Here is a 14,530-nt window from a genome sequence, read left to right on the forward strand (position 1 = left end):
ATGGGAATCAAGGGAGGGCACTGGGTGTGGCTGGTGAGAGGGAGCTAGAAGGAGGGAGCCAGCATGGATGGACAGCGCCTCCAACGTGCCAGTTTAAATGAATATAAAAACTTCATATATTTCAAAATAAAACACCCAAACCCTAAAAGCTTCCTGGGAATGAGAAAGACTTTTAAAGATTGCAAGCTTCAAATTTACCCTCAAAGACAGCCTCAGAGTGACAGAAACCTTCTGGGAAAGAAGACAAAAGGGTTTCACAACCACTGCATGGGTTCTTCTGCCAGAGGCAGGGGCTGCTGCAGATTCCCAGCCCCATGGCCAAGAGGTTCCTCGAAGAGCAGGCATTTTCTTCTCCATTTCACAGAGGAGGAAAACTGAGGCCCAGAGGGGTCAAAGCCTATGAGGCCACACGGCCAGCGAGGCTCTGAGCCAGGCCCAGCTGCCTGAACACTGCTCTGCCTTCCAGGGGGTCAGCAGCCCCCAGAGACCCTACTGCAGGCCCACCTCCGTCATCAGGCATCCCTCTGGGCAGTGCTCGCCTCCCCCAGGCCACTGGCTCCTTACCGCTCCGGCTGAACACTCCAACCCCTGCTGGCCCACCCCTCTCATGAGGGCCCAGTGCTCTGTTTTCTTGACAAAGTCTTCCCTCAGGGCGGGTTTGTGACTTTCCTGCCTGAAAGGTGTGGCTTGTCAAGAGCTGGGGCCCCAGTTCGAGCTGTGTGGCGTGGCCTGGGGGGATTCAACGCACTTCTCTGTGCCTCTGTCTCCCCCTGCACACAAGGACCGTGAGGGGACTGGCTGGAACAGGCTGTGCGAGAGTTAGGTGAGTCAAAAGGAGCCCAGGGGTCTGTTCCAGATTCACAGGTGGTGCTGCTTTGCCTCAGACCTCAAGAATCTGGACTTGGTCTGGTTCCTCCCTCACGTATCCCATCCCTCCCGTGATGCCCCCACTGCTGTGGCGACACTGAAGCCCCCATTTTGCAGCTGCTCCAGGCTGCCTGCCTCCTCCTCCCTCAAGGCTGCTGCCAGCTTCTCAGCAGGGCCTCTCCCACTGCCCATTCCAAACTGCAGCCCATGCCTCCTGCTGGCCCTTGGGATGGCCTCGCCTCTCTACCTCTCTTTTCTCCAAAGCCTGCCTCCCTTCTGACCTGTCCTGTGGCTTACTGCCTGGGTCTTTGCACTGTTTCATCTCCCCCCGCAGAAGGCAAGCTCCAGAGGGCAGAAGTATTTGCCTGTGTGTTTGCTGCTGTGGCCCCAAAGCCCAGGCGGCACCTAGCCCCTGGCGATGACTCTGGGTAGTACTGGCTGAACTGTGGATTTCAGAATCAGGTGAGTGTCTCCTGAAATGCAGATCCTCAGGTCCCAGATCAGCTCTTCTGGGGTTGAGGCTTGAGACCGTTTGCCGACCTCCTGCTCTCCAGCTGGGACAGATGCCGGCACATGTTGGAGAGTCATTGCACTCCAGATCCCCAGCGCCCCGTCCACAGACCACATCTGACCTCTGGGGCCCTAGCTGTCTAAGCCCCTGGCTTTCCCTGGCCTTCCCACCGTGGCAACATGCCCAGTGCTGTAGGAGAAACATTTGCTTTTGCAAGAAGTGGCCACAGGCGTGGAAGAAAGTTCTGGCCAGGACCCGGACCAGATAAAGGCCCATGTCCAGGTGGTTGAAGAAGTTTTGATCTTGAGGAAGAAGGGTGGCCTGAGGCTGGAGAAGATGCAGGAACGTCAGCAGAGCAGTCACCCTAAGGGGGTGGCCCTGCAGGGGAGGCAGTGGTGTCTCACCTCGCCCTGCTGTGCCCCTGCAGGAGGAGCAGGAGCTGGGGCAGGGCTGCGGGTGTGCCTGGCACTTCCAGGGTGAGGGGTTTGGAGTCTGTTCACCAGTTCTGCCCAGCTCCTGCACAGGGGAGTGCCAGAGGGGTTGGGGAGTCCCCACCTGCCCAAGCGGAACAACCTTGGAGAGGCTGTTAAGACAGTGAGTGTACACTGGAGTCCATTTTGCTTCTCCGCTCAGCACATCCACGGGACTGGCTGCAGCGGTGGTCTCTGGGAAGGGGAGCCAGGGCAAGTGGCCGGTGGGGACACTGGCTCTTCACTGAGCACCTTTCCTGCTGTTCGGCTCACTTGCTGTGCACGGATTTCACAGAAGACATTGCCTCACTGAAAACAGACGTGTGCAGCCGCTGGGCGCAGACCAACTGCAGTTGTCTCATCTCCTTGCTTATCCTTCAGGAATGAAAGCTCCCAGGAGGGAGGCCCTCGCCTCTACCGTTAACCGCTTTCCCCCAGACACTTCCCAGCACACAGTGAGTGAGCAGGTGGACCGTGCATGCAGCCTGGACAGGGCGGTTTTGTAGAGGTGGATTCCCAGGGTGCCCAGCAGGCTTGGTGACCCAGGATGGGGGTGGGACCCAGAGGAGTGGGCAGGGTGCCAGTGAAACAGTCGAACATGCAGGGGCTGCTGAGGGCCTTGGGGGTCAGATCTGCAACCCCTTACCTTCCCTGGGCCCTCCCTGCCCTCCCAGCCACCAGCATTGATGGCCTGTGGGGCTGATACCACCTGATGGGAGCCCCGGGCAGAAAGCTCTCCGAAATGCACTGGGAGACCCTGGTCCTGCCTCTAACTGCTGTGGGCTGTGTTCTGGGCACGCCCCTCTTGCAACCGAGGAGTCCAGATAGCAGTACCTGATGTGAGGACTGAGAGGGCAGTGCACACCGCCTTGGACCTGCTGACAGACCAACGGGCAGCTTGCCACTGATAAAAAACATCATCCCAGACTGTGGGCAGTGCTGCTGGTGTGGCTGTGGACAAGCAGCTGCTCATTCCACGGTGGCTCGTGGTCTGTTACTTGGGACGGTGGCAATGCCTAAAAAGCCACCATCTGCCCCCTCACGTGGGAGCCTCTCCTGAGAACCATTGCTGGTGGGAGAGGCTGTGCACCTGTCTCAGGGTCAGAGAAGGAGAGTCTCCTCTTGCAGGTGGATCATGTGCTGGCCCAGCGCTGCGGGCAGGTGCTGACGAGGAAGGAAGGGCCGGCACCCAGGCCCGACCTCACACACCACCAGAAACACTGAACCAGGATGGTGTGCATGGGTGGGGTGTGACATCTGTGCGCATCCCCGCAAGACGTGCTGACACAGGCAGAATCCACGACTGCATCTGGCTGCATAGATAAAGGACTCCTGCAGCTCCAGGAATGTGGGAGTCACATACGTGACCACGGAGTCCATATGCCTGCCAGGAAGAGAAAGATCCAGATGGCTGCAGAGGGTAGAGGGCTGGAAGAGGCCCCGCGCAGAAGAGACACAGCCACCGGTGAAATAAGCGAACACATTCAATCTCTCCGAACATCGAGGGGATGCGATCTAAAACAAAACTGTCACACTGGCAAAAACTGACCGAAAAATTGTCAGTTTTTATGAATTGATATATCCAGCGCTGATGAAGTGCAGGAGATGGGGGCTGGGACTCACTGGCAGCGGGGTTAGACCATCACGGTTTCTGGAGGATGAGCTGGTCACAGACAAGTCAAATCTAACATACCCCTTGGCTCAGAAGTCTCACTTTTCAAGTTTTTCTCTAAGAAACAGGACAAGGAGACACGGGTACACTGGGGAGATTCATTGCAGTTTTGTTTAGAAGAGTGAAAACCTGGAAGCCACGTAAAAGTCCCTCAAGAATGGATTTGCTAAACAGTGACACAGCCAGCTCTACAGAACTCCAGGCACCTCTTCTAAATTCCTGCTATTAACCTATCATCACTGGCATAGAAAGAAGTGCACACATATTCTCTTTAAAAAGACCCCAGAAGCACCCCAAGTGTCCACTGGTGGATGAGTAGGAAAAACATGTGGTCCATACATACAATGCAATATTATTCAGCCTCGACAGGGAAGGAAATTCTGACCCGCTGCAACGTGCATGAAACTTGAGGACAAGATGCGCAGTGAGGTGAGCCGTCACAGGAGGACGGACGCTGTATGACCCCACTCGTACGGGGGCCCTAGAGGAGTCAGACTTGCAGAGGGGTGGGCGCCAGGGGCCGGCCTGGGGTGGGGGAGTGTGTGGAGTTAGTGTTTAATGGGGACAGAGCTTCAGTTTGGGAAGATGAAAAATTTTAGGACTAGATGATGCTGGTGGTTGCACAACAATGTGAGTGTAATTAACCCCACTGCACTGTACACGTAAGTGGCTGAGAGGGTAACTTCATGTTTTAGCCACAATTTTTTTGAAAAAGCTCTAAAACAGTTTATTTCCATATTTGTAATATAGCAAGAAATGTTAACCGTGATGTGATTATGAATGTTCTTTTTTCTTTTTTGTACCTGTCTATATTTTCTGACATTTTGGGAAGTAAGAACATTAACTTTTATACTAATTTAAAACTATTTTTAAAATAGCGTGCTAAGTTGCACAATCAGACATACAACATAGCCATTTTTTTTCTGGTAATAAAAGTAATATGTGTATTCATTGTAGAAAATCTGGAAAAGTGAAAAACATAATATTAAAGATAATTTGTAATCCCATTACTCTAATGCAAATATTTTGAAAAATCATCCCTGTAAATACTTTTATGTTTATTTCTAGTTTTTTCTATAAATCTATTTTTTCTTCACATAATCATATATAAAGTAATTCCTTTATAGAGTTTTGCGTTCTTCTTTTTTCACTTTAACTTTCATCAAATAGTCTTTTTAAAACCTGATTTAAATAAATAAATGATATTCCACTGCACCAGTGGGGCATAGTTCATTATCACTTTTTCTTTTGTTGGACGTTAGCTGGTTTCCAGTTTTTCTCAATTGTGAGTAATGTTGGGAAGAATAGTACACAAATCTAACTGGGAATCTGATCATTTCCTTGTGATCAGGCTGTAAGAGGAGACTTTGCAACTCCTGAGTGATGCACGTAATACAAGTCTGCATTCTGGGAATGTACCAGCTTAACCTCTTTCCAACAGTGTTGTAACTGTAAATGACCCTCGTCAACTGCATGGAAGGCTACCTTGTTTTCATTTGCGTTTCTTTGATCAGTGGTGAGGTTGGAAATTTGCCGTGGCATGGACTGGCCATTTCCACATTCTGTGAGTGTCTTACTTCACTTGGGCCAGTGTGTCCCTCACTGTTGTGAAGTGAAGAGGAATTCCTCCTGACTCGGGCCAGTGGCGAGTGTCAGGCAGAGTGGCGGATCCCGCTCGATGTCTTCACCTGAGCCCAGCCTCCTGCGAGGACTCCACCTCCATGCGAAGCCAGCCTGCGCGTGCCCATCAGTGGTCCAGTCCCCTCCCCAGCGTTGGATACTTGTGGTTTGACCCTGGGCTCACAGGACAGGGGCCCTGGGGAATGCGGAGGGGCGGGCAGGCTCCGGTTGGCCTGAAGGACCCTTGCTGACCTTGGAGGACTTTAACCGAGCGGGAGTGACTGATTAACCCTGTCACTCGTCCAGGTCCGCGAACTCAGAGGATCGGGCCTGGCTGGGGAGGTGCTTTCCACCTGCTGTTTCTGACGTGAACCCGATTCCTTCCCAGCGGACACTGAGCCCGGCTGTGTACGTTCACAGTCTCCATCTGTCCTTCGATGTGGGTCTCGCACGTGTCCATGCAGCTGGTCAGCCTTGGTTACCTTTTCCATGTCCAGGGGCTCTCTGGCTCTCTGAGTGCTCCTTCCCGTGGTGGCTGGTCTTGTGTCACGGATTCGCTCCCCTCACAGCACAACAGAGGTGCCCGCATCACTGGGAAGCAGCATGGTTTAAGTGAGAGGAGGCTGTCTGGCACGGGGAACCCTGCCTGGCATACGGCAAACCTCCGCAGGGTTGGCTTCTAGCTCCGTGCCTGGTATACAGTAAGCATTTAATGAAGTTACCTATTGTATTAGCCAGAGGATCACAGGCGCTGCTCCAGGAAGGCCAGGAAGGTGAGGAAGTCCTGGGGCCATGTCAGTGGCCTGGGGCGTGCCACCTGCCCCTGGCCTCATACCACAGGTCAGGGAGCAGCTGATTTCACCTGCCTCCCAGAGTCTGTGCCTCAGAAGACCTGTGGGTTCAGACTTCTCCCCGCCCCCCCCCCAACCCCAGGACACCTCAGAGGCTGTTTTGGCCAAACTCTTGGTGCTGAGGAGAAAACAGAGACCCACAAAGAGTGGTGACTGACTCGGGTCTCTGGGTTCCAGCCCCATGGGCAGAGACACGAACCCTCCCCTCCCACTTCCCCTTCCCAGTGCTGGAGACTGCATATATGGTTGTGAGTCACTGTGGAAGAGGGCAGTGCCCAGCGGAGGGGAGCCTGGGCCCTGACCCAGGCACTGACAGTCAGTGGCTTGGCTTGGTGGAGGCCAGACAGACCCCTCTTGCTCACGAACCTGCTGCTTCAAGTCTCCAAGCTACGCCTCCATCCTGACCCCTCAGTGCCCTGGCACGCCTGGCTTGGCCCGAGGTCTGTGGTCACTGCTTTGACCCGCAGAGCCATGCCTTCTGTCCCTCACACCCCTAACCAGGGTGTCGCAGGCTCTCCCAGAGGTGAGAGGCAAGGACTGTAAGGACCCAGTGACAGAAGTCAGGGGATGAGTGATGGCCAGGTGTCCCTGCCCGAGCTGTGCTTCAGCCCTCTCCTGCTCCGGAGATTTGCCACCCCACCCTTCCCCTGGTCCCACCTTGTCCGGGGGCCCTCTCAAGATCCTTCTGCTGACCGCCCCTTCCCGGGGTCTCAAGCCTTCTCCAGGAAGCAGCAGACTTCCCACTACCTCGTTATTTTGGGGGGTGGAACCTGGGCACCACCTCCTGCTGGCTGTGGGATCCTGAGTAGTGACCTCCCCATGCCTCTGTTTTCCCATCTGTAAAATGGGCTTAGTAGGAGAAGAATGATGAGGATTAAATAAAATCATGTGTCTGAAGAGTGCAGCACAGCTCTGGACTTGCTTCCTGACCCCCTTTACCAGGGGTTCCTGCTCTGTTCAGCAGTGGTCCGTTAAGTTGTTCCTATGCCAAGTTGCAGAGCATTCCCAAGGAATCCTTCCTCCTCTGGCAACTTGCTGGGGCGGCAGCCAGCTTCGATGAGAACCCCTTTCTGTTACATAGAGGTTGTGTAAACCCTGCACCGACCACTTTGGGGTCAGGTTGGAAGGACTGCTCCAGGTGGACTGCAGGGTGGTGTGATGCCTGCAGTCCACTTTGCTGCGTCCAGCTATTCTGGCTCCATCCTGTTCCTTAGGGGAGTTCACCTGTTGGTGGGAGGGGTACAGCTTGACTGGGACGAGCAGTGGGGTGGAGCAGGGATGCACGGTGTCCAGGAGCCAATCTTGGCAGCCTGGCAACAAGGAAAGGAAGCAGGGTCTGGAGTGAGGTAGGTGTGAGTTCCAGTTCTGCCTTTGCACTGCATTTGATGTGTGACTTTGGGTGAGATGCTCCACCTCTCTGGCCTCAGATTTCTCTTCTGTAAAACGGGGGAGGGTCGACAAGGGCATGGCTATGCATGTGTCACAGCACTGGGCCCAGCGCACAGTGGGCCCTGACTCAGAGCATGTGGCTGTGAAGTGCCCAGCACAGGCCTGGCCTATGGCAGGTCTAACCGGGAACTAGCTAGGCTGCTTGAGAGCTCTTGCTGTGAGGCACAGAAAGTTCCTTCCTCCCCTGTGGTGGGTGTCGGCAGGAATCAGACGACTAGGAAGGTCTGAACACTGTGATTGGCGCTGCTGCCACTGTGATATGATTCCTCAAATGAACTGGAGGGACGAGGAGCAGAGCCTCAAGCCCCGTCTGCCTGGTTGCCTGGCTCTGGTGTCAGGGATGAGCCGATGTCCACCCGACTTCGGGGGGCTGCACTGCACTGCAGCCTCCCTACCCCTCCTTCCAGCTCTGCTGGGCACTGCCCAACATGGCAGCACCAGCCACACAGGGAGCCTTACTGACAACAGGGACATAGGGAAGGCCCGCCCAGACACCCTTCCCTCCACCAGCTGGCTGTGCAGGGCTAACAGGTTGACTGAGACATGACCCAGCCCTCAAGAGCTCAGCTGTCCGTTTGTCACATGTTAATCAAGGCCCTTCAGGTGCAGGAGGGTGTTGTGAAACCAAGACACACGTGTCCCCTGCCTTCACAGGGACTCAAAGTAATACGGGCTTAAACAGCAAGACTTTTTCTGTCCTTGAAAGCCCACGCTGGAGGGGCAGCTCTGCTCTGTGAGGCTGTCTGGGTCTGGGTTCCTTCTACTGTCACTGCCCATCCTGGAGGCACTGCCCTTGTCTGCCTCCTGCGCTGTAGCCAGCATGGAGGAGGGACCAGGAAGGAGGCCGCCCTCCTCTTTGCGGGGACTTGGAGCCGCAGCCCTCATTTCAGCACACAGCCACTGCAGGGGAGGCTGAAACTGCAAGTCTGGGCTCTGCTGGACACAGGGATTTCTGGGACAGGGAGAACAAGCCTGTGAGGACTTTGTAAGCGAGCACACACTCAGTGGATCAGTCCCGAAAGAGGCTCTGAAAAAGCAGCATGTGGTTTTGGGAGAGCAGAGACCAGAGGTGAGAAAGTTTTCCCTGAGGACGCAGCATGCGAGACGTGATATGGAGAATACAGGAGCTCATGGGGAAGGAGGTCAGGGTGTCCACACAAAGGCAGCAGTGGGTGCAAAGGCCCTGCAGTCAGAGGAAGCACAGTGCACTCAGGACACCTAAGAAGCCCTGGTCAACAGAGGACACAAGCATCTTCTATGGCGGGGATAAAGTTCCTGAGGATGGCCCACAGGAAGGAGCTACATGGGGCTGGATTTCTACTCTGAGTCAGAGATTTCTACTCTGTTCCAGGCACTTTCCTAAGTTCTGTGTGAATTAATTCACTCAATCCTAGCGGGGCCCAGACTGCCCGTCAGGAAGCCCTGGGTTGGGCAGGAGCTGGAGGCTGTCAGTGGCCCGTCCTCCCCGGGGGGGCCCCTCTGGAGGAACTGAGCAGGAAGGACACCCGTGCGGCTGAGGCAGTGGGGCTCTTGTCCCCATTTTATAGGCAGAGAACGGTCCAGAGCCCTTGCTCCAACAGAGGCGGGGCTGTCCAAGAGAAAATGCTCCCTCCCCCCAGGTTGGGGCTTATGGAAGCAAGTGGACACTGGGCAGGGCCATGGTGCCCAGAGCCTCAAACTCCAGGGCAGGTCAAGACGTGTCTTCTACCGTGGTGCTGGGAGACATGGTGGAGCCTCGGCCAGGAGCCCTCTCCAGCCGGCCACTTGCATCTCACTGTGGGAGACAGTGGGGATGGCGGCAACGGGACAGCCACCAGTGGACAATCCCACAGAAAATGGGGCGGGGCTTGCTGGACACGGCTCTGGATGAGGCAGGTGTGGGGGTGCTGTTGACCGAGTTGGAATACCCCAGGGGGTCGTGGTGTTGCTGTGCTCCTCCAAATTCCTACGTTGAAGTCCTAACCCCAGGACCTCAGAATAAGATTGTATTTAGAGAAGGGGTCTTTACAAAGCTGATCAAGTTAAAGTAAGGTCGTCAGGGTGGTCTGAAGCACTGCAGCTGGCATCCTTACAAAAGGAGATTAGGACACAGACTAGCACAGGGATTGCCTGTGTGAGGACATGGGGAGACGGACGCTGTCCTCAGAAAGAATCAGCCCTGCTGATACCGTGTCTCAGACGTTGGCCTCCAGGGCTGCAAGGAATGACATCTGCTATTGAAGCCGCCTGGTCTGGGTGTTTGTCACGGAGGCCCAGGCTGACTAATATGCTGGGGCAGGCTTGATGGGTTTAATTTGTGGTGCCTGGGGGCGCTCAAGGGGAGTTTTCTAGGGGAGACCCGGAGGTGGGGCAGACACTTGGCTCACGGACGGGATCTCTGCGGCCCCGAACAGGCCCCACCGTGGAGCACAGCAGAGCCGATGAGGCGCTCCTGATGGGCCAGCCGGGCTGTGGCATCCTTGGGCCCCGCGAGGGCTCGGCATGTGCTCTAGGCCTCCCACGCAGGCCTCGGGTGCCTCCAGGACAGTGTGTGGGTCTGAGGCCCCACAACCGCATCACCAGACCTGCACCGGGCCCTGGGGCGGCACCCTCTCCCACAGAAATCTCCTCACCTGTGACGCTGGAGGTAAAAGTGGGCGTCTGTGAGGGCAACGCAGGTGTTGCTGGCCTGAGAGCTGGAGGCTTCAGCAAGGGCTGACCCACCCGTCCTGGGCAAGAGGCATCAGGGCAAAGACCAGGAGAGGGGCAGCTTCAGAAGCTCTGCTGGGTGCCTGATTGGCAGAGGGACACAGCCACTCCCGGCGACCTCCTCACACCCTCCTCTCTGCCCGTGCCTCTCCTGGGAGACAAGAGGGCTGCCGTGATCTGTGCAGACAAGCCCGTGGGGCAGAGACCCGGAGCGGTGGGCAGGGGTCACACCTCCCCTTGTAGACACGAAAGAGACACACACACCACTTAGAATTTGGTAAAATGAAAAACAAGACAGAAATGTGGAGTGAGACCAGGCAGAATTTTATCTTTCATCTCATGCCTCTCTGCAGGGCTTGAACTTTAAATTATGCACAGGGGTTACTTCTACAAGAATTACTCAAATGAATGGCCCAGATGTCAGCCCCAGAGGCTGGGGCTTGAACCAGGGAGACAGAGAATCCCACGCCCTTGGTCCCCTCGACGATGTGGCCTCTGTTTCACAGGCTTCTTGCATTTCCCAGCCTCCGCATGCCCTTCCCCAAGGGGGTTAAGGTGTGCTGCTCTGTAAAGTATCTCCCCAATCCCCAGGTGGAGACCCTTGCTGCGTCATTCGAGCTCTTACTCACCCCCTCACTGCCATCACCCTACTGTCCCGGGCGGAGTGCAGGGTCTGGTTCTGCAGTGTTGCTCAGCTCCGGGCCAGGGCAGGGTGGGCACCGAGGAGCACCCAGTTGTAGCGGAAGGAGTGATTACAGCCTCGGTCAGTCTCTGTCCTCCCAGTAACTTTCCCACCCATGACTTCACCTGATCTTCAAACAACCCTGTGAGACAAGCATGATGGGATCTTGAGAAAACTGAGGTCTGCCTGGCCTGCTGACTTGCCCGCAGCCACTCGGCTGACTAGAGGGACTCGACATGGACTAGAGTCCAGGCTGGAACTCTGGCAGGTGCCAGAGACCACCATTCATGGCAGAGGTAGGGAAGAGGAGAGCCCAGGGGCACCCAGTCCCCCAGAGCTGCACTGACGTGCCCAGCCACGAAACAGAGGAAGCTGGAGCCCTCGCCCCAGAGTTAAGCCCCACTTCTGTCCCTGGGGCCTTTGCCACTAGTCTGCCTGGGGGGACAGGCTCCTGAGACTCAGGCTCCATTCTGGTTTCTTCCTGATGGTCGTGCCCCCCAGGGCCCTGGGCTGTTGTCCCTCAGGGCTGTACATGCCCATGGCTGAGGGTCTGGGGCCCAGGGCTTAGCTGCTTTCCCTGGAGCAGGGACAAACTGGCCTCTTGCCTGCACGTAAACTCCAGGGGCCTGCTTGATGGGGAAGGATCCAGGCTCCCACCTGCAGAACCCTCTGCCTGTATTTTTGCCCAGCCCCTGGCCAACTCCATGGCCATCCCCTTATGCCTGCCCACTCCTGGCCATGAGCCCAGAACAGAGGGGTCTCCTCTGCATCCCAGCACATCGTCAATCAGAAGAGAGGGACACTGGCTAGCTAAGGGGGGGGGGGGCGGCTGTTGCCTCCCACCTGGGAAGAGAGGACTGCTGGGGCCCCATGGCTTGATGGCATCGCCTCAGATGGTCCCTTTATGCCCTGACCACTGGATGGGGCCCTTTAAATGCCCCCAGGGCAGGCTGGAGGCCTTGGGGAGGCATGGGAAGGCTGCGGGCATGTGTGTGGGACACGGATGAGGACAGGACCACTGACCATAGTGCTAGGGACAGTGCCAGCTCTCCAGGAACTCTTCAAATACTATCAATCTGTTAAGTTTTGGAAGGAGAGAAAAGAAACAATCTCTCAGTTCACGATAGATATTTCTGAAGTGTCCTAGGTTCTGGGGATACAGCACTGAAGGAAAAAATCCAAGTATGCATTCTTAGGGAGCTTGTCAGATAGTGGGGAAAAGACAGGCAATAAACAAATGACGTAAATGTTTCTTTTTCTTTGCCATCTCTTTTGAAGAGCATCACCTGGCCTGTTTCTCTTCTGGGCAAGGAATTCCCAGCAGCATTTTTCCAGTACATTGCGGGGGTTCTCCTCCCCTAAAATGGCCTGCGGTAAACCCTATAGGCACCTGCACAGGTGGACCTTCAGGTACTTAGGCTGCCGATACCCCCATTCACTCACTTATTCACTCATTTATTCAGTCAGCACAAATCTACTGACCCCTCCTCTGTACAGGCCCTGTGCCATGAGGGACAGCATGTGAGCCTCAATCCAGCCTGCAGGTGGCAGGGAAAGTAGGTGTGGGGCCAAGTCCTCAAGAAAGCTAAGTGTGAGCTGATATCTGAATGATGAGTGGGCTTACAGGCCAAGGTGGGTGCTAGAGGGAGGGGAGAGTGAGCCAGTAGGAGTCGCCTGTACAAAGCAGCTCCCTGGAAGCTAGCCAGGGGTGTTCTGGATCTCTTTGGGGAAAAGTGGTCTCCTAATTTCTCCAATGACTGACTCCTTTACCTGTCTGGTGTAGTAGATTCCTCAGCCCTATTTAATTTAATGTCAAGGTTAAGGCAGGGCTCCCTGAGAAGGTAACATCTGACCAAAACCCTGGAAAGGGTGGTGGAACCATGGGGCAAGCACTTATGCAGGCAACAGGAACAGCAAGTGCAAAGGCCCTGAGGTAGGATCTTGCCTGGTATGTTTGAGGAAGCACAGGGGCCAGTGTGGCTAGAATGATGTGAGCAAGGGGGAGAGAGGGACAGGGAAGGTCGAGGTCAGTATGGGGCACCTCTGTAGGGCACTGCAGGTGGTGGTGAGGCAGGAGCCAGGGAACATTCTGAGTCCAGGAGGGACTTGATCTGACTCAGGTTGTAACACAAGCATCTTGGCTGTTCTTCAGTTTCTTTCTTCTCTAGTTTTATTGAGATACAACTAACACACAGTGCTGTGCAAGTGTACAGTGTACAACAGGGTTTGACTCACAGGTTTGGTGAAATGATGACTGCAGTAAGTTCAGCTAGCACCCACCATCTCCTTGAATACAATAAAAAAGCAAAAAGAGAAAAAAAGATATTTCCTTGTGATGAGAACTCAAGACCTACTCCCTTAATGACTTTCACATATGACACACAGTGTGTTAATTATACTTATCACATTGTACATGACATCCCTAGTACTTCTTTATCTTATACGTGGAAGCTTGTACCTTTTCACCACCTTCCACCCATTCCACCTCCTCACCCTCCTCTGGTAAATCTGATCGCTTTTTCTGTAAGTTTGTCTTTGTTTTTAGTTTAGATTCCACATATAAGTGAGATCATACAGCACTTGTCTTCCTCTGTTCTTCAGCTTCTGACCAGCATGTGCCGAGGTTTTCTCGTGGGCTGAAGCTATGGGTGTGTCTTTGTTTTCAAGCTTCTTCTGACCTTTTGGTGTGGTTTTCCACGAGGTGATGAGGGGCACTGGGCTGGAAGTGTATGAGGAGTGAAGGTCCAGTGGTGGGCAGGGATATAACTGGCTCCCACCTGCACAGAGAGTTATGGAACCGTCCATACCTCTGTCTCTTCTATAAAAACAGGGGATTCTGTCTGTTCTGCTGATGCTGCCATAAAGGTTCAGGCAGTTCAGACAGCGTCATCACCATCCTCATCCTCCAAATACTCCCCAAGCTTCCGTCTGGCTCATGGTCGCAGCAAGAGCTCCATCCCTGACACTCCTGGGTACACAAGGAGGGCCCCCGGATGCAGAGTCGAGCGCCGACACGGACGTAGGAGCCCAGACCCACGCATTCCCGAGAGCCTGGAGGTCCTTCCTGGCTATGAGTTCTCGTTCTAGCAGTGTCCGGAGAGGAGCAGAAACGCTCTCCACCTCCCAGGCCAGGAAGGTAAAGGATGCAAGCTCCGTAGAAGGAGCTCCCTGCACACCCCACCCCGCCCCCGCCAGACCGTCTGGGCAGACAAACCGGCCTGCTCACCCCTCCTCACCAGCTGTGCGTCCGGAGGATCGCGGCCTCAGAGTTCGTCTCTTCTGTAAGGTATTGGCGAGGATCCCACGGGCGTGGGTAAAGGGCGCGCAGCACCCTCAGCTCGCGCGTCTCCTGGGCGGGTCACGCTGCGCCTCGCGCTTCCCGCCCCCAAGGGCTGCTGCGGACTCCAGCTAGTGCGCTTTCCGACGGGGCGGGCGGCTCACCGGACGCCTGCCCGCATCTCTCCAGCAACGTCCCAGACAAGTCCCCGCGTTACCTGTTGGTCCGCCCGCCGTCGCAGATGGGAGCCAGGGAGGGCGGGTCGGGCGGGGGCTGCCCCGCGGCGCCCAGCCCGCGTGGCCTTTCTCGGGGCCCCAGGCCCAGCCCTCGTTCTCACCCGGGCCGGGCCGGGATTCAGGAGCAGACTCTGCGGCGGTGACGAGCCCACCGCGAGGGGAGGGGGCCCGGCGCTGGCGGGCGGTGGGCGGGTCGCCGCTCGGAGT

The 14,530-nt window shown here is 55.6% G+C and overlaps 1 long non-coding RNA gene across 1 annotated transcript; it reads right to left on the bottom strand.

Annotated features, from left to right (window-relative positions):
- Positions 1 to 12,962: 12,962 nt before the first annotated feature.
- Positions 12,963 to 14,510, bottom strand: LOC116158323 (uncharacterized). Its single transcript, XR_010384727.1, has 2 exons — positions 14,047 to 14,510; positions 12,963 to 13,778 (listed from the first exon to the last, which is right to left on the bottom strand). It is a non-coding gene; the product is annotated as an uncharacterized LOC116158323 (long non-coding RNA).
- Positions 14,511 to 14,530: the final 20 nt, after the last annotated feature.

Source organism: Camelus dromedarius, chromosome 17 (genome assembly GCF_036321535.1).
Source record: "Camelus dromedarius isolate mCamDro1 chromosome 17, mCamDro1.pat, whole genome shotgun sequence".
NCBI lineage: Eukaryota > Metazoa > Chordata > Mammalia > Artiodactyla > Camelidae > Camelus > Camelus dromedarius.